Raw genomic sequence first — 23,467 nt, forward strand, 5'->3', positions numbered from 1 at the left:
AGAAACTGGACATTGAGTGGATACCCATCAATTGGGGAATGGATGAATTAAGTAATGGTATATAAATGTTGTGGAATATCATCATTCTATAAGAAACGATCAGGAGGATGATTTCAGAGAGGCTGGAGAGACTTACATGAATTGATGCTAAAGTGGGTAGAACCAAGAGAACATTATATCCAGCAATAAGATTATGTGAAAATCAATTCTGACCAACATGAATCTTTTCAACAATGAGGTGATTCAGGCCAATTCTAATAGACTTATGATAGAGTCATTTGCACCCAGAGAAAGGATTGTGGGGACTGAGTGTAGATCACAATACAGGTTTTTTACCTTTTTTGTTGTGGTGATTTTTTGCTTGTTTGTTTTTTTTTTTTTTTCTCATTTGCCCCCCTTTTCATCTGATTTTTCTTGAGCAGCATAATAAATGTGAAATTATGTTTAGAAGAATTGCACATGTTTAACCTATATTGGATTATTTGCTGTTTAGAGGGAGGGGAAATAGGGAGGGAGAAGGAAAATTTTGGAACACAATGTTTTGCAGAGATGAATGCTGAAAACTATCTTTGCATGTATTTTGAAAAATAAAAAGCTATTATCATTTTTTAAAAAAAAGAATAGATGTGAGGAAGTAGTATTAACTTTTCCCCATCTTTTAATAGTTAAAACTTCTGTCATTTATTTTTGCCTTCCTTAATTGGGTCACCTCTGATGTTTTACAAAGTTTTTATATTGCATTTAGTTTCTATGGAAACCTTTATTGGGTTTAATCTCAAATGTCACAACCATTTAAATAAAGAGTATTTGCATGGGAGTCTCAATTTGATTGTTAAGGACCCTAAACCCAGATTGAATAATTTGGGAATCAATGTAGCTAATTAAAAAGTGGTGAGAAAATTTCTACACCCTCTTGTCAATTTGTCCTATTCTCTAACAAAGAAAATATCACTACTTAATTAGTTAAGGATATCAAGGGACTCAGAGAGAGAGTATTGACATAGTGCTAACTGACCCTTCTAAGTCTTTCTAAATTGGTCACTTTAGGATAGTCTAGTACATGTCCTATTAAATCTTATTATTCCTAGCTTTCTTCCTCCTCCTCCACAGTTCATTTTTATGCATGCTAAAAATATTCGCTGACTTACAACATGGCCTTGTGGATAGAGGGTTCACTTTGCAGTCAAACAGACCTAAGTTTGTGTCCTGCTCCTACCGTCCATGATGAACAAATTACTCATCATTTCTGTGCCTCAGCTCTCTAAAATTATTAAATTGTAGAGGAGTTAGTGACTTGTTTTTAAATAACCAGGAAATCTCAGTACTCTACTATCATCATTTCTAGGTCCATATGGTTCTCTCCTCTCTGGAGGATTAGAGCAAGACCCAGACTTGCCCCCTTGCATTGTGGTTCGATGTCTTATAGCCTTGCAGCTGTGTTCTTCTTCGTCTTCCCACTTCAACAGGTGTAGTATTGTTCAAAATGACACAATCTCTCTTCAGATCCCACCTCAGACATCCTAGCATGGCTTTGAACAAATCAATTAGCCTTCCTCAGCATCAGTTTCTTCTTCTGTAAAAAAGTGGACAATAATAGTACCTACTATGGAGAGAGGTGCTATTATTAATAGAATGAATAATAATGTTATTATTGCTAATAATATTATTATGAAATGACATAACTAAAAACACTTTACAAACTTTAAAGTACTATATAAACACTTATTACTATTATATCATCATAATTAATGAATCTTGGTCCAACATTTTTAGGTAGCCCTTTGCAAAAATTTCCCCTACATGGGACTATATGGTTTTCTCTCTAGGAACACTATAGCAACTTTATCTAGGTGCCATCATCAATTAGGTCATGTGGCTTTCATCTTTCCTGGGGTTGTGTGGCTAAGAGGCATTGCCATTTCCTAGTCATAGCTGCCATTAGTGATTCCCTGGGAGAAAGACTTTGTGGATGAAAAGGCTTTTCTGAATGCCCTCATCCCCAATCCTCTCCCACTGACTTCAGAGATTCAGTTGGCTCTCATCTCTTGTAGCTGCAGTCAATCTTTTTGGCTTTGCTCCCTTTTGAAGACCAAGTACAAAGAGTTCAGCTAAGATCACTTATGGCTTTAAACCAATCAAATCATCACTGAATGATGAGATTTAGTCACTCTTCCTCATGAGTCATACATAGATGGACTGATCAGCCACAGTTGGATACACTGTACCTTGATCCTAACATTGTGATGTCATTGGTCTTCTCTGAGTACATTGGATGAACAACAACAAACAGATGGTGTTCCTAAATTCCCTTCATGGAGTTATCTTCCATGACTTCATTTTGATATTAATGAGTATTTCATACCTTCCATAAAGAGAAATGATTCACATCTCAAATAGGTGCTTCTTTCTTTAACCTTGTCAAATTGTCCAGACATACTCCTGGCTGGCCTTTTTTTTAAACCAATCCTGTGGTTATGTATAATACATAGCCTCAACCAACCCATCTTAGCCATAAGTTAACTATAGAGCAGCAAGGTTACTAACTTGTCCAAGATCAAAGATTGCAAGTAACAGAGCCAGGATTTGAATCTAGTTTTTCTAACTCAAAGGCCAGACTTTTCGCTATCTCACCCTTCTTTTCTGGAACTTTGAAACAATTAAAAGAAAATAAGAAAATATAAAAAATATGAAAATAAAAGTTTTAAAAAGATATAAAGAAAGGTTAAAGAAAGTGGAATTATACTAGAGAGGAGAAAAAATGAGGGAGCATTTGAAAACTTATGGAGAATGATAATTAGCCTGTCTTCATTTCCATCCAAGTCATACTACTTACAGCCTGAAGACTTTAGCTTAGGAATAAAAGGAGATTTCTTGGTAGTTGTTCAACCATAAGACATGTCTCTAACATATAGTCTGTGAGATTTCCTCTTCTGGAGTTTGCACTTTATCACAACAGCTCTGAAAAGTAGGTACTATTACCCACCCCCAGTATTTGAGACATGATTTGAATCCATGTCTTAGCACTATATCCACTTCTTCACACAGCAACCTGTCAGTGTAGGCAGTTTGCCTTTCATCCAATATAATATCATTAAAGAAAATTTTAGAGGAAGAAAAAAAACCTGTCTTTTGACTCTCTGTATATTCAATTTAATTTAACAAGCATTTTTAAGTGCCTAATATGTGCCAGAGGCAGGTAGGCCATTGGGCTTGTAGTCAAGAAGACCTGAATTCAAATCTAGTCTCAGGCACTTAGTAGCTAAGTGATGCTGGTGAAATCATTTACCTCTGTTTGCTTTAAACTACCTAGAAGAAAATTGCAAGCCACTCCAGTTTTTTTGTTAAGAAAACCCCATGAACAGTATGTTCCATGGTGTCAGAATTAGACACAACTGAGAAGTTGAATAATAACAACAACATGTGTTAGACAAGGTAACAGGTCCTATGGATACAAAGGCAAAAACCTATATTCTCTACCTCTAAGGAGGGGAAAACAATAGGCATACCAATCCTTAATTATGAAATAATAGTCAGATATTCATATGGATCTGCACTCTCATGGATTCAAGAATTTTCTCTAGAGATACAGACAAAATGCTCATCTTATATGTCCTTTGTGCGTGTCATCCCATAAATTCACCAAAGGAGGTCTGTACAACCAATTGAAAACCTTTCTTGCTGGCTCCTGACATTCCAAGGTGTTACTCTGGCTTTCCACATGTCATCCCTTGCTCTTGTCATATGAATAACTCATCAGGTCATCTTCTCATTACTGAAAAAGTAATGGGAAGATGAGAGAGATTATGGTGGGGGGGGTTCTTTACATGTGATGTGTTTATGGTTAGGAACAATTTTCACAAAAACAAGTGTACATGGCATAATCTCATAATGTTACGTGCTTAGCTTTTCGTCTGTATTTTATGACTCCTTCAACTAAAAAATCAACAGCATGAAATCAAGTGGCCCAAGATCACTCTTGGTTTTTCAGATGTAACTCCTGGTGCAGGTTTATATGTAGATACTACCAAACCTGAGTTTTAGAGATCTCTTGGCATTGAAAGTTGAGAAGTGCAGTGGACTAAGCTGTGATTAAATGTCTATATTAAGATTAGTTGGTATATGACAAGAGTCACCAGATAGTGTTAAAAAGGGGAAAGAGGCAAACCAGTCCAAGTTGGAAGGGGATCTGATCAAGGCTCCTGTGTGGATCATAATAGGACCAAGCATTTGATCTTCCAAACTAAGTGAAATAGGGAGACATTTTTATTTGTTTGTTTTTAAGATAACTCTACCAATGAATTGGCTTTTAATATTACTTAATTTTCTAAGGCTTAATTTTTCTTTTACTCTACAAAAGCTGAATGAATGAATGAAAGCAATAATAGCAAGCATTGAACTAATTTTCTGAGATATAAATATAAAAGAAAAGATAGTTCTTAACTTTAGGAAGCTTACATACTAATGGTGGACAGAACATACTTAGGGGCCTTTGGAACAAGGAAGGAGTCTTCCAAGTTACCAAAGTAATGAGTGGGTTCAATGGAGAGATAATTGATACACCCTGTGCAGGAAAAACAACAAAATGGGTTCTAGAGCTGAAAATGAGGCTGGAAGGAAGGAAAGAAGAGGAAGTGGAAGAAGTAGCCCCCAAAAAAGAAGATGAAAAAATGAATTATGTCTGATGCTTTCCTGAAATAATACTTTGGGAGAAAGTTATCTTTTAGGATAATAGGGCCCTAGGTTAAAAGTTCCTTCCTTCCTTCAGGGAGGAAGGAAGTGAAATAAATAATTAAAGTCCCCTTTGATTCCCTTATTTCTCCCACCCCTCCCCCAAAACATTTCCCATATGCTTTTTCTTGGTTTACTAAAGGTATTTGTGAGGGAAGGGGAAGTATGGTGTGGGAGATAACAGAAACAAATTTCCCAGTCAATATTTCTCTCCATTCTACTCCATAGTAGTAATTTGTCATGTGGCTCAGTGCAGAAAGATGCTTCCAAAAAGAAAGAAAGAATGAAAGAAAGAAAGAACAGAAAAGCAGATGTCTGAAAATGCTGTCAGTATGACTACCAGTCAGTCTAAATGTACTGAATCCACTCCAAAGACTTTGGCTCCAGGCTTTTTTTCCCCTCTGCATATTGCCTTCAAACTTGACTCTGATTCAAACTGTATGCTTTTTTGGGCTGAAATCAGGTTGAAGCAATGAAGGAGAAAGTAATGCACCTGTGTATGAGCAATCTGCAGTTGGTCGAGTTGGAGAAATAGCCTGTGATGCAGAATAAAGCTAAGGAAAAGGAAAAGGAGAATTTTAAGATTTCTCAAAGTCAGAGTCATCTTGAAGCTGAATGGTGAAATAGGCTTGTTTCAGTGTTTTCTCTCCTTTGTTTTGATGTCTCTAGCCTGCATTTTTCTGTCCTCTTTGTGTATCCTTCTGCTTAAATTCTAGACAACTCTGGTGGGACTATCTTCCCTACTCTGTACTCCTAAAGTGTCTTACCCCTCTCCATGACAGAAGAATTTGCCTGTCTTTCAACCCGAATAGTCCTATTCTTTGCTTTTAAAATGGTTATCCTATAAAATAATCTATTAGAATAATGTAGTTGCTAATTTATTCATGAAAGAGAAGTTTCCTTCAGATACCTCATTCTTTCTGACCATACCCTCATCCTTCTTTAACCCTATTTATATCCATAATATTTCTAAGATAAGATAAGTGTATTTTAACTGTGACCTTCTGGAAAATTGGCCCAATGTTGATTAGCCCCCAAAAAAGCAATTCAAATGATGGAAATAGTAGGCCAGGCAGTGTACCCCAGACCTCCGACATGCTTTTAAAGCATGTCCAAGACCTTATAAATTATAACACCTATAGAAAGTCAGTCAGTCAAAAAGCATTTTTAAACATGGTTCTATGTGCCGGACATTATGCTAAACCTTAGACATATGAAGAAAAAGCAAAAATAGTCCCTGATCTCAAGAAGCTTATGTTCTAAATGGGGAAGCAATATGCAAACAATTATGTATAAGACATGTATAGTATAAAGAGGAGGTTGTCTTCAAGGGAAAACACTAGGGGCAGAGAGAGAGGCGAATCAAGGAATGTGTGTGACCCTGTGACTTTTAGAAAGTAGGATTTTTGTAGAGTCTTGAAGGAAATTAGGATAACTAGGAGATGAAAGTGAAGAGAGAAAGCATTTCAGGTAGGAGAGATAGCCATTGAGGATACACAGAATTAGGAGATGGAATTTTGTATGTGAAGAATAGCAAAAAAACTAGTAGAGATCACATAGTGAAGCAAAGTTTTTACATGAAGTTGTAAGGCTCTGTGAGGCTCAAATGAGATCATGTCTCTAAATATGCATAAGACATAAATATAGAAACCTCAGTTTTATATAAACCTGGGTTGTTATTCTTATACTTATTAATGTGACTTTCTATGACCTTACACATCATTTCTTTGAACCTCAGTTTTCTCATTTTTAAAATGAGGGTAATTTACTAAAATTGATCCCCAAGATTCCTTCTAACTTTGAATATGTGACATGATTCTGATGAGGTTCGACACAGGGCAGAGGTTATGAGAACCCCTTCTGGTCGGCTCAGGTCCTTTGTAAATGAATTTATGAACCTGAAAAGTTAGACTGGCAAAAAGAAGTTTATTGGCACTGGGAAGGCAGCTTTTGCTAGGAGGCTGACTTCCTTAGCGGCAAAGTCCTGACAGAAAAGTAAAAGTCTAGCAGAGGAGTCCTAGCAAAAAGAGAGAAATAAAGTTCCTAGAAGAGAAATCCTGACAAAGAGGTAAAGAGGGGTGTTAGGGAAATAGGTGAGAGAGATAAAGGATTAACACTGAAAAGAGAATGTATTCTCAGCAGGCAGAGGGTCCTCAAAGGCAACTATGCCAAGGAGAGAGAAAGAGAGAGAGGTTCCTTGGGCTGGCATGCCCTGCTTTTGGCCCTCTGCAAGGCATGAGCCCCAAAGTTGCTTTTTAAAAGAGATTTGAGACAGACATTTCAATTGAATAAGATTACTGCCCCCAGGCCTAGATTTCCAATAGAAAGGGACAGCTTACTAGGAGTGGTCCAACCAATTTTCAGCTCAATAGAGTTGGATAGAAATCTAGATCTCCAACTCTAGATTACAAAGAAAATGAAGAAGTAAAATAGGCATCAGAAGTGGAACATAGAAATAGATTCAGGAGAGCAATACAGTTAGTTAAGAAAGGGGTTTGGAAAAATCCGCCATGAGATATGAGTATGTCATTGATAGGCAGGCTAAATCCATAGAGAAGTTTAGCAGACTAATCAGTTAGTTGTAATAAGAAGAAAGAGGCCATTAACTCGAAAATGTTATGAGGTGGGAAAAGAGTACCTCATAGCACATTTAGTCCTGAAAAGGACACAGCAAAGATCTTCATCATAAGCACCTCTTTTTTGGGGAAATATAACCTTGGAGGTTTCTCAGAAGAGGGCAAGAAGTACCAGAGAAGAGATGGGGAGATAAAGGAGGTGTATTGATATTGAGACTGTTTTAAAGATATTTTGGGAAAACTTGGATCTCATCAGGACTTAAGACAGCCTGGGAAGTTCCCATTATACATATCTTAAAGATGCTAATCAAGGCAGTCTGGGAAAAATCATGGTTGCCTTAACTATGGTAATAAAAGACTGGGAAACTTAAGTTCCCAGGGTAAACATTTTAGCATTTCCTAAAAAAAGAGAGAGAATAAACTGATTTCAGAATTCAAATCATTTCCTCCTCCAAGTATTATCATACCCAGCAGAACCATTATGATTAAGGTCAGCTTCCAAATAGCAGCACTGTCTATATGCAGCCCCAGCACAAACTGTTGCCCTCCTCCAGGCTACTGACTGCAGATGCTGCCTTCCATATTTCATCCCGCCACAAGGCAGCTGCTATATATTTCTTTTGCTAAGTACCTTGGAAAACTGTGGGACTAATTTGGAGCATGTTTTGATACAGGCAAAGCCTTGCTAAACTCCTCAAACTATGCCATAAAGGTGACTAGCAACTCTATCTACACCTAGGACCAACTTTGCTATAGAAAATTCTGAAATGCCAGCTGGAACAAACTCAATGATTTTGTATTATCCTTAATATTAAAATTCCTTTCTTATTATCTATAGCATTAATGTTAGTGAAAAGATTTATGGAGGACCTACTTAATATCCTCCAGATAGATTAAGATTTCATGTGTGTACAAACATATACACATCAATTCCCTTCATCTCCATATCTCATCAGGGCAACTATATTAGGAGAACTAAGGGTTCCAGAACAACTTGTCCCTTTCCCTTTCTGTCACAAAGCTTTGTAACCTTGGATCTTATTGAAATTTTCTTAATCCACTATGGAGGCTTTATTTTCCTCATCTGTAGGTCAGATGATCTTCAAAGCTTTGATTGTCTGTCTTCAAAGGCTATGATTGTCTGGATCTTTCATCTTCTCCCCCACCCCAATTCCCGAATCATTTTTCCCTAGCTATAGATATCACCCAGCTTCTCTGCTGTCTGTAGCATTCTCATGCTTTACAGTCTGCTCAGCTCCCCGGACGTCTGCTCCTGCTGAGATCAGAGAAATTGTCAGGAATCTAGCCTGCCCTTTTCCTGATTCCTCCCTTAGGAGATTAAGGCCTGATTACTCCTGCTGCAGACAGAGCAAGACATACTGTGGCCTCCATTACTTTCTATCTCTGCTACAGCAGAGTGGACACTGAGGTGAAAAAAGACAATGGGCAAGATTGGGCCTTTGACTAGTCTTAACTAGCCTCTTAAATAGCCTCATTTGGCAGGATCTGAGAAGTCCACAAATCTTTCTTTTATGGTCCTGCTGGGGTACCTGCCTTTTCCACATAATTCCCTTCTTTATTTTTAAAATATAGTTAATACTTGCTTATAATGCAAATGGAATCTGAGAAAGTGATCCGTGAACTCTTCCTCTCTGATCAGTTAGCTAAGTTTTGAGAGGATGAAGAACGTAGTTGTTGTTCAGCTGACTCTTCATGATGTTGTTTGGGATTTTCTTAGCAATTTGATTGAAGGAGCCACAGATCATGAAAGGTTTGGAACATAAGGCATAGAAGTACATGGGTAGGCAAAGTAATATGAGAATGGAGAACAGGGGTCCACAGAAATCACAAGATTATCAGGAAATAACCCCAGAAGGAGAAAGGAAGAGACTCCGTAAAGTTGCTAATAGGAAAATTCTGGGACAGCTACTAGCATAATTGGAACTAGGTATGAAATTAGAAAATGCTGAAAACAGAAGCCAGGACAGACTTGAAGATTTGGATCCTACATCAGATACTTACTAGCTGTGTGAATCTGGGCAAAATATTCAATCTCTCTGTGTTTAGTCATTCAATGTTAATAAAGGAGTTAGGTGGCACAATGAATAAAATATTAGGCTTGGAATAGAAAAGAAGTTCAAAATCTGCCTCAAGCACAAGCTATATGGACAAATAACCTCTCAGTCTCAGTTTCCTCATCTATAAAATGGGTATTTTTTTGAGTGAAAACTGAGATAATCTATCTAACATGCTTTGAAAGCCTTAAAGCTTAATATAATAATATATGACACTGGAATTTTCAGTGCTTTAAATGTTAATTCATTTGATTTTCATAACAATCTTGTGAGTTAGATGATATTATTATATTGTTATTATCATTTTACAAATAAGAAAATTAAGGCTGACAGAGGTAGAGTGGTTTGCTTTGAGTCACACAATTAGTAAGTATCTGAGATAGTATTTGAATCCTTAGTTTTCAATATCCAAGTCCTAACATTTATCCACTAGACCACCTATCAGCCATATAAATGTTAGGGTCATAGGGATTGGCACAATAATTATTTAATGGGCTTACTTTGTGCTATTTATTTTTTCGTGGATGCCTCCTACACCTTATTACATTTTTGGATTTGCTCTGAAATCATGGCATCTGCTGTGTTCACTCAAGAAAGAAAGGTAGGAAGAAGTTCAGAAAAGGAATGATTGATGGCTGAAGATAAAAATCTCCTAAAATACAGATAAACACAGAATCTCAGGTTTGGAACCTAGACCAGAGGTCATCCAGTCTAACTGGTACCTTAAAAAAAAAAGATCCTTTCTATGACAGCTCCATGAAGTCACTGGTTGAAGATCTCATGTGAAGGAGAAACTCCTACCTCATGAGTTTGTCTATTCCACTTGGCTATTGTTCTACTGTTGAAAATTTTCCATATATCAAACCCAAAGCCGCTTCTCTGCAATGTCCACATATTGCTCATAAATTTGATCACAGAAGACAAGTAAAATACATCTAATCCCTTTTGCTTGTCACAATTCTCCAAATAATTACATTCAGCTCTCATGTATCCTCTAATCATTTCCAAATAAATATGCCCTAGTTCATCCACTGATCCTTAGAGAATTCTTAATCTCAAGTCTCCTCATTATTGTGAATTCCTTCCTATGGAGACCTTCCAGTTTGTCCCAAATGTGGTACCCAGAGAAAAATGCAGGACTCCAGATGTGGTCTGAAGAGGGAATAGTGAAGAAGGTCACTATTAGCTTCATTCTGGACCTCTCTTTATTTTCTTAGTGTGGAATGGGATTATTTAAACATTTTTGACTACCATGTGACAACTGAGAGAATATAAATGAAGCAACTTGTAAACTATAAAGTACTAGATAAATGTTATCATCATCATTTTAAATAATAACTATATCCAATTTTCAGTCTATTTAAACCCCAGGATTCTTCCAAAAAAAAAAAAAAAACTTGCTTATCTTGCTTCAAGTATTCTGAACTCTATAGCTGATATTTTTAACCTGGATAGGACTTTACATTTATCTCTATTCAATTTCATATTTTTATATGAAACCTGTCAAAGTCCTTTTGGAGTCTGTCTATCATCAACCATATTGGTTTAACCTCTAAGCTTTCTATTATTTGAGAATTTAATAACCAGGTGATCCCATGCTTTCGTCCAATTGAGCACTCATTAATCCTTCTCTAATTAAATGACATTTCTTATTCTCCACAATTTTTTCAAAGATTATTCATAATGACTCAACAATCAAAGTCAGTTCTTTCAGAACCCTGGGATATGGTTTGTTAGAACCTTATATTTTGTTTCTGTTTCTATTTCAATAGAATATGAAGTTTTTTTTGAGAATCATGATAGCATGATAGGAAGACCTAGGGAATTAGTAGCTATTTAGCACAGTGTATAAAGTGTTCCTTAGAGTCAGGAACATCTGAATTTGAATTCTCTTTCAGATTAGCTGGGTGACTCTGGGCAAGTTACAAATTCTCTATCTGACTCAATTTTCTTATTTGGAAGATGGGAATAAGATAAGGATAATAAGAAGATAACAATAAAGGGATAATACCCACTTCTCAAGATTGCTATGTGGATAAAATGAGATAGCATTTATAGAGTCCTTTGCAAACTTGAAAGCTGTATATAAATACTAGATATTATTAGTTACTATTAAATGACTTCTCTGACTTCTTCTAAGTGAATTCCATGATTCATTTTAGACTGATTTCTTGTTTTGCTTTATAAAACTATTCAAGGCTGATTTGTTCTAGTCAAAATAAGATTTCCCCATCATTTGAGAATATAGTCAGAGAGATTTAATTTGCTGGATCTATGAATGTACTAAATACTGTGGGGATACACAGAAGTATGAGACATGAATCATACCCATCATAAGGTTAATCTCAAAATCCCCAAACCCAATCCCAAACCTTTCCCCAAAAGACAATTAGAGAGTAGTAAGAAGAATTGAATTAATGTTCCCTAGTGGGACACCTCAATGGTGTAGTATAGAATGTGGAACCTGCAGTCAGAAAAACTCATCTTCTTGAATTAAAATCTGATCTCAGCCACTTATAAGCTATGTGACCCTGGGCAAGTCACTTAACCCTGCTTGCCTTAATTTCTGCATCTGTTAAATGAGCTAGGAAGGAAATGGCAAACTACTCTAGAATCTTTGCCAAGAAAACACCAAATGGGATGAGAAAGTCAGACAGAACTGAATAACAAACTGGATATCTCAGTTGAAACATAGGACTAGAATGAAGTTAGTTTATCATTTGGTTTGCATTTCAAAAGGATGAATATTCAGGTCAATAATCACAATATTTGAGAATGGAATTAAAGAATACGTTTTAATAGATAAAAATTGAGGGGAAAGGTTATTTTCAAGGCATTCCTTACAAGGGGGGACGGAAGGAAGAAAAGCAGGACAATGCAAGGTAAGGTTAATAGGCAGAAAAGTGATGGTTCTAGAATCAAAGAATTTGGATTCAAATTCTACCTCTGAAGTTTAATACTTATATATTACCTTGGACAAAATCTCATCTCTTCATCTTTTTTTTTTTTTAAACTCATCTTTAAAATGAGGAAGTTGGAACAATTCACCTGTGAGATCTCCCCCAAAACTAGATCTATGATCCTATGAGGGTAGCACCCAAGAAAAAGATGATTATGTGATTAGCCTAGAAAAATAAAAGATTTTAGAGGGCTTTAAATGACAAACTAAAGAATGTGAACTTTATGATAGGCAGTAGGGAACCACTGAACATTTTTGAGCATAAGAGTGATATGCATACACACACACACGTCTATACTTACAGATCTATGCAGAAAGATGATGACTGACAGTAGTGGGGAAAGAAAGATGAAGGGTAAGGTGGAAAGAATTGTGAGGTCTAATGAGGAGCCCCTTGCAGAAGTCTAAGAAGGTAATGAGGACTCATAGATTCTAATAGTAGAAATATCAGAGAGAGAATCTGAATCAGCTGTTGCAGAATTAGAATGAACAAAACTGACAACTGATTAGGTTGGGAGTGGGGAGAGTGGACAAGGAGTGGGTATTGAGAAGGAAAAGTCAAAAATAATACTAAGTTTTCTTAAAGATCTCTGGGAAGTATTTTTAAACCATTCTTTTGTTTAATTGTAATGAAGAATTCCATGTGATCTAGACAGCTGATTATCTTCTCAGAGAATTCTCTATATACTTATTGTCTTAGGCTGATTGAAGGGCTAATGCACCATGGATCAGAAAACCAGAGGAAAAAGCCTTTCATCTCATTACCAGTGCTTAGAGCCATTGAGTCACCCCAAAGGTTTTTCTTATTTCTGATAGGTGGCACCCTTTAGTTATCCTTCAATAACCCTGGAACTTAACCTCTCAGAGGAGTAAGTAGTCACATTATACTAAGTGATTAACTCCTTAACTTATGTTTACATGGCTTATTGAATTTCCTCTAAATAGATAAGCCTATGGATAATAGCCTACTCCTACTTTTCAATTTCAGTTTTCAGTTAGAGGGCACATTTTCTGAGGTACCATATTGGAAGGAAAATGTTCTCTGTTTTTTTATTATTTTGTTAAAGTTAAAAGTTTGCAAGCATATGCAAATGGAGAGCAGAAGGAGCTAAAATAGAGCCAGAACACATTTTGTGATAGTTGCACAGTATATGATTATACATATGAGTATATGAAAGTATATATGATTGATTTTAGCAGATAAAAAGAGAATAAGATAGAGTGACTGGAGTTAATTCCTAAGCCCACAGTAAAATTAGATCTTTTTCATATGCCCATGGAGGCAATGCTACTAACTGATCTTTCATGTTGTAATGCTGGAGAAACTGAGCAAGATAGAGATTAGAGAGTATTTAATAATTTATTAAATGGAGAGATTTATTGGGACCAATGGATCCATGGTTTGATCCCAGGGCTGAATGAGACTCCAAGAATCCAGCAAACAATCAGAATTCTCAATGACCTATGTACACATGGTTCAGATGCAGAGGGTAAACTGAGGCAGGGGTGGAGTCAGAGTGCAGAAACAGGACTCTGACAAGGTGGGGTGAGCCACCAGAGATGAGATGACATAATCAGGGAGAGGCACCCTGGACATGGAGAGAGGCATCTTGATAAGACAGTATCTGACATTCCAATAGCTTGGGATGGGGAGAGGCATTCTGGTATTCTAAAACATAAGATCTTTTATCCTTATCAAGCATTCTCATAAAAAGGAAGGGGAGATTTTGCATAACTGAGAAGCAGGGAAACCGAGGCTGAGTCAGGATAATTAGGGGAACTGAGTCAGGACAATAAAAAAGAACTGTGTCATAATATGAGGTCTTTCTTACAAGGAAACTGAAGTATCAAAGCTATAAATTAGAATTCTCATTTGCTAATTTACTCAATTTTAAAAATTACTATCATGACAATCCTAAAAAAAGATAGATTCAGGTTCTACCTCCAAACACATCCTTAATTTGTGATCATGAGGCAAATCATTTAGCTTCTCAATATCCCAGGCAGATGCTCTAAGTTATAGTGATACCTTTCTGTCAATACACTGGTCTTTTTTCCTAGTTTCCTTCTATATTCATCGTCAAAGCAGCAATCTATGGGGAGAAAAGGCCTGTCATCCTACCACCACTAGCCAATGGGTATCTGCCACCAATGGGCAACTATCTTCTCAATAGCCACACCTATTGAAAACCCAGGGGAAGAAAATATTCTCTTCACCCAAAGTCCTTTGTATTGTCAAATGGCTCAACACCAGAATTAGTTACAGTTTTATTGTATCTATTGTATTAAATGTTACATCAAAGAAGATGTATTATCATTGGCTTTGTTGCATCATCCTAAGGAACACTAGTCTTTTCAGTCAAAACTTCATATAATATGCTCTTTTATTGGTACTCAGAACTTAGTCCAGTGCTTTTCATGTGATAAGCACATCATAAATGCTTTTTCACTCACTCATTAATATAAGTTATAAGTAAGTTTACAATCTATATCATGGGTAGAGTTTTTACACTAGGTATTCCTATCTTGATGAAGTCACAGATCTGTATTACTAATAATAATATGATTGGACATGATTATGATAAAAAGTGAAGATTTTCCTGTGCAATAGGTCATAGGAAATGGAATATTAAAGAATAATATTTGAATAGTGATGTCCAGGACTATTTTGATCTGAACTTTTATTAAAAAGTAAGAATATAGCAATAATTGGGCAGATATAATATGAATCCATATATAATTTAAGAACATATTTTTTAATGTATGTTTCCATACAAAATACTTAATGTCTAAATTATTATGGAGTAAAAAGCTGTCTGTTTTGGTGTTGTCCTAAAAGGCCTTTTTAGTGAACTTACTAAAGATTAGTTTGCATCCTAATTTTATTTACTTATAAATAGCAATCATTTGATCCTCTTATACAACAATCCACAGAACATTCAATCTAAAAAAACAGTAGTAGAATAACAAGTTTCTCAGGACAATTTCTGTCAGAGTTTCACTAAACAAGATAAGATGAATGAGATAATAATAGTTTGCAGTATTAAAAGGGCTATAGAGTTTCCAAATCACTTTCGTGACTGACACAACAACACTATAAGGAAGGCATAAAAAACATTATTATTTCCATTTTAAAGATGTCACCTGAGTCAGTTAGCTAAAAAGCTGAAGTGCTTACTATGAGATTATGCACAGCGCACAAGATTATTTTTGATACAAAGATAGGATGGCATATATAAGGGATAGCAAGGAGTCCAATAAAGTAACAGATGACAACCCTGGAAAGTTAGGTTAAATACAGGCTGTAAAAGGCTTTAAATTCCAAACAGAAAAGTTTTTATTTGGTTTAATAGGTAATAGGAGTCAGAGAAGCTTAGTGAGCAAGAGAGGAATATTATTGCTTCTCAGGGTATCTTATAACACTTTTTAATGGCTGTATTTGTCAAGTAGCAGAATTGACAATATGCAGATGAAGTTCAAGAAGTTTTCTCTAACCAAAAAATATCCATTTCACTGTTTAGTTTCTCACCTCCCAACATAAGAGAGCCATTACTTCAAATCTTCTGGAGACCCCTATTAAATCAAATACTCCATATTGATAAGCCCTGAGTGAGACTTAATAATCACAAAATCTTTGAGTTGGATAAGATCTTGGTCCAACCATTCAGCAAAAGTCTCTGTCTCTTGTATTATAATCTTTCAGATATTTAAAATGCCTTATCTCAAGTTTCTCCTCTCCAAACTATATTTAAAGGATATTCCAAAGATCTTAATTCGGTTTTAAGTTATTAAAGCTTAAGATTGCACTAGGACTTTTGGAACATGCAGCAAAGTTTCTTAAGCATTCTTTATCAACTTGATGTTTTCTCTGGATGCATGATAGTTTATTAATGCTTCTCTCAAAATATGACATCCAGCATTGAGTACAATATTACATACATGGTTTAAAAAAAAACCACCCAGTTTTTATAGAGTTTCAATATAACCTTTGATAATGTAGTCTAAGAATGGATTTGATTGAGCAACTTTATCCCATTAGTAAACATGTACAATTAAAATACTTAGCTCTTTTTCACATGAACTCCAATCAACCAAAAGATCTCCATATGGTAACTTTGCAAATTACTTCTTGGACCAAAATTTCATTTTGATATTTATTTGGCTCTAAATACAAAACTGTCTGATTTTATCATGTTGATTTCCTCATATCAGTAAATCTTTATCTATTTTGCAATCTATCATAATATCTTTCTTCCTTCTTTTGTTTTCTAAAAATGTGGTAAACATCCCTTTTACTTTTTAAATCAAATCATTGATGAAAACAATGAACATAGGACTTTAGATAAAGTCCAGTGGGATTCCACTAAAGATCATCTTTTAGGTTGACACAGAGCCACTTATCAATATTTTTTGGATTAAACTGTGTACGAGTGTTGGATAACAGTGTTTGCCAATTAATCTAAAGAATTAAGGGAGCAGCTAGATAGTGAATTGCATAGAGCACCAGCCTTGAAGTCAAGAAGATCTGAGTTGAAATCTGGCCTCAGATACTTAACACTTCCTAGCTGTATGACCATGGGCAAGTCACTTAATCCCTTCAAGTTCCTTTGAAATGCATGATATAATTCATCTAAACTTGGAAAATTGGTCCTTAAAAATAATTAGGTACCTTCTTACATTTTTTCCCTTACCTATTTTAGCTGGTTATTCCTTCTTTCTATATATTTTCTCTGATTTCTAGTTTGAACATAATTCTCAAAGAAACCCAAAGCCTTCTAAGAATAAGGTCCTGTGGAATGAGACATAAAAAGTGATAGTAAAAGAAAGGTGGGCCAACATGATGGGAGCCCAGCATCCATAGGAAGAGTGAGCAAAGCATTAAAGGTAAATCTGATCTATATCACAACTTTGCCTCAATCTGACTTTGTTCACAAGGTCATCCCAGTTGTGAAACTCTGGCATTACATCTTTCTCCCTATTACAAAAAATTAAAAGAGGAACTGTGATGTGCTGATGATGGTGATGATAGGAAGAACACTGATATTCTCATAGAATGTAATATACAAGTAAAAATTCACACAAATAATTTTGCAAAATTATACTTTTCTAAACTACAGTGAAAGCTCTTAACAAGTCAGTCTCATTGAATTTGCCAAATATATACTCAAAATAGTTTGTCTTCAAATACAATATGTAAAACCATTGAGATCTAATGTATTCAAAAGTCATGTGGGTGACATCCACATGAACTTAACCAACAAATATGTCAAATAAATGGCCAAATCATGAAGATTTGTTTCTATAAATGGAAGGGTTTTTAATTTTTGTATGAGTGCTTGACCAATTGTGAATTTAAGAGATTCTCATCTCCTGTAATCTCCTGTATTTTAGAAATTACAGAAGACTCAAATGGAGCCAAGGGACAAAGGTAGTTCAGTCATGTCTGACTCTTTGTGATCCCATTCAAATATATTGAAGTAGTTTGCCATGTTCTTCTCCAGCTCATTTTATATAAGAAAAAAAGGAGACAAATAGGGTTAAGTGATTTGTCCAGGGTCATACAACTAGTAATTGTCTGAGGCCAGATTTGATGAACTCAGATGAGTCTTCCTGATTCCAGGCCCAGTATTTTATCCAGTGTGCCACCCAGCTGCCCCTATTAAGAAGAAAACTATAGTTTTATATATTAAGTGGCTTTCTGGCATCCTGAAATCAAAACTCAATGGGAAGATTAGCAGTTCACATCACTTTGATATATAAATTTAACATAACATGCATTTAAAATATATATATTTTAAGAAATGTGTACAGCACTAATAAAACTCAGGTTTCATTACCCCAACAAAAAGAGGAATACTTCCTCATCAAAAAAGAGGAAGAAGATTGATAGACATTCTTAGAGCACATGATAAACTGATAAAAAAAAAACCTGTTGAAACAGGTAGACAGTATTTCATTTGAACAATATTACAGGCTGACAACAGGTGCATGCCACTGGATTTGTCAAATATTACTGAAAGTAATTTATTTCCATATGGAGCCTACAAAACAGCTAAATATAAAAACGGAATAAAGGCTGTTCATGACCTTAGCCTACAATATGGCAACAAAAAAATATCAAGCCAATGGTTGTAATTTACAAATTTAATTACAAAAAAAAAGAAGAATTTTCGTTATTACAGCCTCATAATATAAGATCAGATACTGCTGAATATCTTTTTATCTTTTTTATATTTTCTTTTTATTAATTTCTTTGATGGCCTTAGTATTTTGTTCTTCCAAAGTATTTTGTTATTTTTTTCTAATTCAACAAATTTTTGGTAATTTAATTGGAATGACATGGAATATATAAATTAATTTAGGAAAACTGTCATTTTCTATTATATTGACCTGCCAATATGTTCCAAATATATGTTGTCAAATATTTATAGCAGCTCTCTTTGTAGTGGCAAAGAATTTGAAATTATGATGATACCCCTCAATTGGGGAATAGCTAAACAAGTTATAATATATGATCATGGTGGAGTTCCACTCTGTTGTAAGAAATTATGAATTCAATGATCTTAGAAAAATGTTCATAGGCTTGCATGAAATAATGAAGAGTGAAATGAGCAAAACCAACAGAATATTGTCTATAGTAACATCAATGTTCTTTTAAGAAGAACTTTGAATGACTAAGTCATTTTGATTACAATAAATATCCAAACTAACTACAAAGAACATTTGATGGTGTAATGTTTGGGCTAGCTTTCTGGAGGTCCTTTGGGCAGGCCTTGGTTTCAGCAAGATAGACACCATGAGAATGGTCTAGAGTCTTTACTCTGGTCAGTCTTGATCTTAGTGGAGGAGTGCAGGAGGCAGGAGAGCCACCAGAAGGATAATCAAAAATGAAATGTCTCATTTTCAGTCCTTCTCAGCCCTTATATACCTTAGTAAAATTACATCATTACAGCATTCTGAATATGTGTGAACTAGAGAACCATTACATCACCATGCTAAGTACTAAGTATATGTATACTAAAGAACCATTATCTCATCAATTCCACTGAGTTAACACCTTATTGTAAGTATCCTTGTTTCAAGCATACTTCTCTAGAGTTCTGGCCCTCCACAGAATGGAGAAACTATCTATATCAACAGAAAGAACTAATAAATAGACATATATAGAATAGTTTTACATATGTATGCATATGTGTCTATATTTATGTATATTGTATTTGTGTATATTAAATGATAGCCATCTCTAGGTTGGAAGGGAGGGGGAGAAGGGAAAAAATTAAATGATTATTATATATTTAAAGTAATACATTATAGATTTGCAGTTTCATTTGCAATAATATTTCCTCCCTATTCTACGATGTTATGGAAATTGTTTTATTTTGTAAGGTTAGAATAAAATGCAGAAAATTAAAAATGAATGACTTAGTCATTAATGGAAATGGTAGAAATTTTGCAACATATGACTATAGGTTACAAATATTTAGCACCTACCTAGCAAGATATAACTTGATGGCTAGAATTTATATTAGTAGCTTACTTATCTGTCACAAGTAAGCAAATGACAAATCCCCATGTTATAAACATTGGTCTCAAAATATACTTGAGAATTAAGTTAGAAGCAAAGCATCATGACTGAGTCAATTATTGAGCATGATTATCTGGATACTACATTGATATATAACATTCTAAATTCATGTTGCTATGTCAAATACTTAAAATCTCCAACCTATATGGAATGAAAAGCTTTCAAATTATTAAGTCCTACCAGAAGAAATCAAAATAATATGGAAACAGAAAGAGGAACATTTTGTCTCCATTATCATGTCTGCTACTGTAATTGTACCATGCCTGCTTTCAATAAGCACACAGAAGCTTAGGTTATTATATTCTGATACTTTTATTCAAGTACAAAAAATAATTATGTTACACACCTGTGCAACAGTCTGTAGAACAACAAAGAATGATAACATGGGAGCCTCTTGTCTAAGGATTATTTCCACCAGAACAATTGAATAAGATGATAATGAGATAATAAATGACAATTATATATGACAATAATAACTGACAATTATATAATGCTTTGACATTTTCCAAGCTATTTGCAAATTAATTTTATTATTTAATTTGAACCTCGCAATAATCTAGTGAAATAAATTCTATATTTATATTAGTTATATAATATTAGTTCTATACCACATATGAAGAAATGAGATTCAAAGATATTAAATGATTTATCCATGGTCAAAATGACTAGCAGGATGAATACAGAGAGGACTGGCGAGACTTAAATGAACTGATGCTAAGTGAAATGAGCAGAACCAGGAGATCATTATATACCTCAACAATGACACTGTATGAGGATGTATTCTGATGGAAGTGGATCTCTTCGATAAAGAGATCTAATTCAGTTTCAATTGATCAAGGATGGACAGAAGCTGCTACACCCAAAAAAAGAACACTGGGAAATGAATATAAACTGCTTGCATTTTTGTTTTCTTCCCGGTTATTTATACCTTCTGAATCCAATTCTCCCTGTGCAACAAGAGAACTGTTTGGTTCTGCACACATATATTATATCTAGGATATACTGTAACCTATTTAACATGTATAGGACTGCTTGCCATCTGGGGGAGGGGGTAGAGGGAGAGAGGGGAAAAATCAGAACAGAAGTGAGTGCAAGGGATAATGTTGCAAAAAATTACCCTGGCATGGTCAAACAGATAATGAATGGTAGAAGCTAGATTTGAATTCAGTTCTTTCTAATCATAATGTGCTAACCTCTTTTCCCCTTATATACTAGATTTACATTACTGACATTATATATTCACTATTCTGCCATTGGTCACATTTTCCTTCTCAGATCAAATAAACCTTCTTTCAGTATCCTTGAATGTCCTCAGTAATTTGGGCCCCTCTGATTTTTCCCCATAGTCTCCTGCACAACATTTCTCCACTGTTTTAAAGGAAATTATTAAAATTATATAATCATATAATCAACTCTGATTTCTTCAGGCTCCTATTATCCATTCCCTCTCCCCCCCTTTCTACTCAAATGCCCTTAAACTAATTCACTGAAAATAGAGAAGGGAGAGGAGATGAAATGCAAATCAGTATAGTAAGATATTTGTTCTCGGTTCATTAATTTTTTTAAAAAGGTTAAGTGGAAAAGAAGTTTTAAAGAAATGACTTACATGAACTTAAGTTTTTCTCTGTCTCCATATTTGTTCTAAAAAACTAAATGAACTGAAGTGCAGACTAATTGATATAGAATCTTTATTCTGAAGAACTGGGAACATGATGTATATATTATTTTCCTCTAATAATCCCTTCAGAAAGATGGAATTTTTTTTATCATTCATATAAATAGGAGAAACTGAGGTCCAGAAAAGTTATCAAGTGTCAAGTATTAAAACTGTGCAGAAGCCAGTCAGAAGCCTTGCTATCAGGATCCCAGACCTAGACCCAAAAGGATAAATAATTGACATCTATGTAACTCTTTAAAGTTTTAAAAGCATATATATTTACTCTTGTCTCACAATGACCCAGTTAGGGAATGACTATAATTATCATCATTTGCATGTTACCAGTAAGAAAACAGCAACTCAGAAAAATTGAGTGATTACCCTTGAATTTGTATATGAGAAGTGCCAGAGAGAGGATTTGAATTCAGATTTTCCTGTATTTATGTTCAGCACTATATTTATTGCATCATGTTCGCTCCATGGAAGAATCCTATTAAGTAATTCCAGGGAACCCAGAGAAATCAGCTTATAACCAATACATAGAAAAGCCCAGCTCCCTGGTTGAACTCCCAAACCACCCAGAGGATATAATTAAGCCATCTGATCCACACACATAAGCTTGGAAACATAAGGAATAGACATATCAACCTCAAGGAATGGGACCAATATAACAGATTCAGAACTCTTACATTCTTCAAGACTGCTCCAAGGACAGGGTTCAATAAAGAGCCTGAAAAAAAAGTTAAACTAATGTGAATTCCTATTGATTCATTAAGAACCGGGAGCTCTCCCTGGTGCTATCTCAGATGATGGGTTCAGTTTTTGCCTTCATGATTTACTTGTCCTGATTTCTGCTTGTCAATGAAACCACAATCTGTCTTGTTCATTCACCTGACTTGGTCTTTATCCATGACCGTCTCTCAGCTTGCTGCTCCAAATAATACTGTCTAGAGTCCTCATCTCTTGCTAAACTCTTCATTTTAGCCCAGAGATTTTGCTGTGTCTCAGCTGTTGCCCGTCTGAATAAACTTCTCACTAATGCCTGCCTGCTGACTCCACAGCCAGCTTGCCAGCCAGCCTGCCAGCCTCTAGACTGTTTATCATGTGTGCCTGGTATTAAGAAGTTAAAACAGCGTAAGGTCATAAAAATACATATAACATGAAATTATGACTAGAACCCAAGTCTTCTGGTGCTCCTTTAACTTTTTCTTTCTACTTTCCAGTCTGAATAATAAAATGTTGCTATAGAAGGAAGCTGTTCTGAGATGTTATTGCTGCTCAAGTCCTGTTGTTTGATTCCAGTTTCCAGGTTTTCTCATTCATTTATTGCCCTTGAATTGAGATTCTTGTTCTGACTTCATTTTCTTATACCCCTACAGCCTATCTATGGTGTTAGTGATATGTGTACCGACCTTTTTTAATGTTCCTGTTGAAAATAATTGTGTGCATCTTAAACATATTATAATTTCTTTTTTTTTTAAATTTTATTTTATTTAATAATAACTTTGTATTGACAGAATCCATGCCAGGATAATTTTTTTTACAACATTATCCCTTGCACTCGCTTATGTTTCGTTTTTTCCCCTCCCTCCCTTCACCCCCCCACCCCGATGGCAAGCAGTCCTATATAAAACATGTTATAATTTCAAAATTCTTCCAAAGATGTCAATTTTTTTATTCTTGTTTTTTTATTATAAAAGCTTTCTGTTTTTCAAAATACATGCAAAGATAGTTTTCAACATTCACCTTTGCAAAACCTTGTGTTCCAAATTCTTCTCTCTCTCCCCCAACTTCTTCCCCTCCCCTAGACAAGTAATACAATATAGATTAAATGTGCAATTCTTCTAAACATATTTCCACATTTATCATGCTGCACAAGAAAATCAG

At 35.1% G+C, this 23,467-nt stretch overlaps 1 protein-coding gene across 3 annotated transcripts in view; it reads left to right on the forward strand.

The window, feature by feature from the left end:
• GRM1 (glutamate metabotropic receptor 1) overlaps positions 1–23,467 on the forward strand; it is a 443,057-nt gene that overhangs the window by 324,964 nt on the left and 94,626 nt on the right. The window lies entirely within an intron of this gene.

This window comes from Antechinus flavipes, chromosome 4 (assembly GCF_016432865.1).
Source record: "Antechinus flavipes isolate AdamAnt ecotype Samford, QLD, Australia chromosome 4, AdamAnt_v2, whole genome shotgun sequence".
Taxonomy (NCBI): domain Eukaryota; kingdom Metazoa; phylum Chordata; class Mammalia; order Dasyuromorphia; family Dasyuridae; genus Antechinus; species Antechinus flavipes.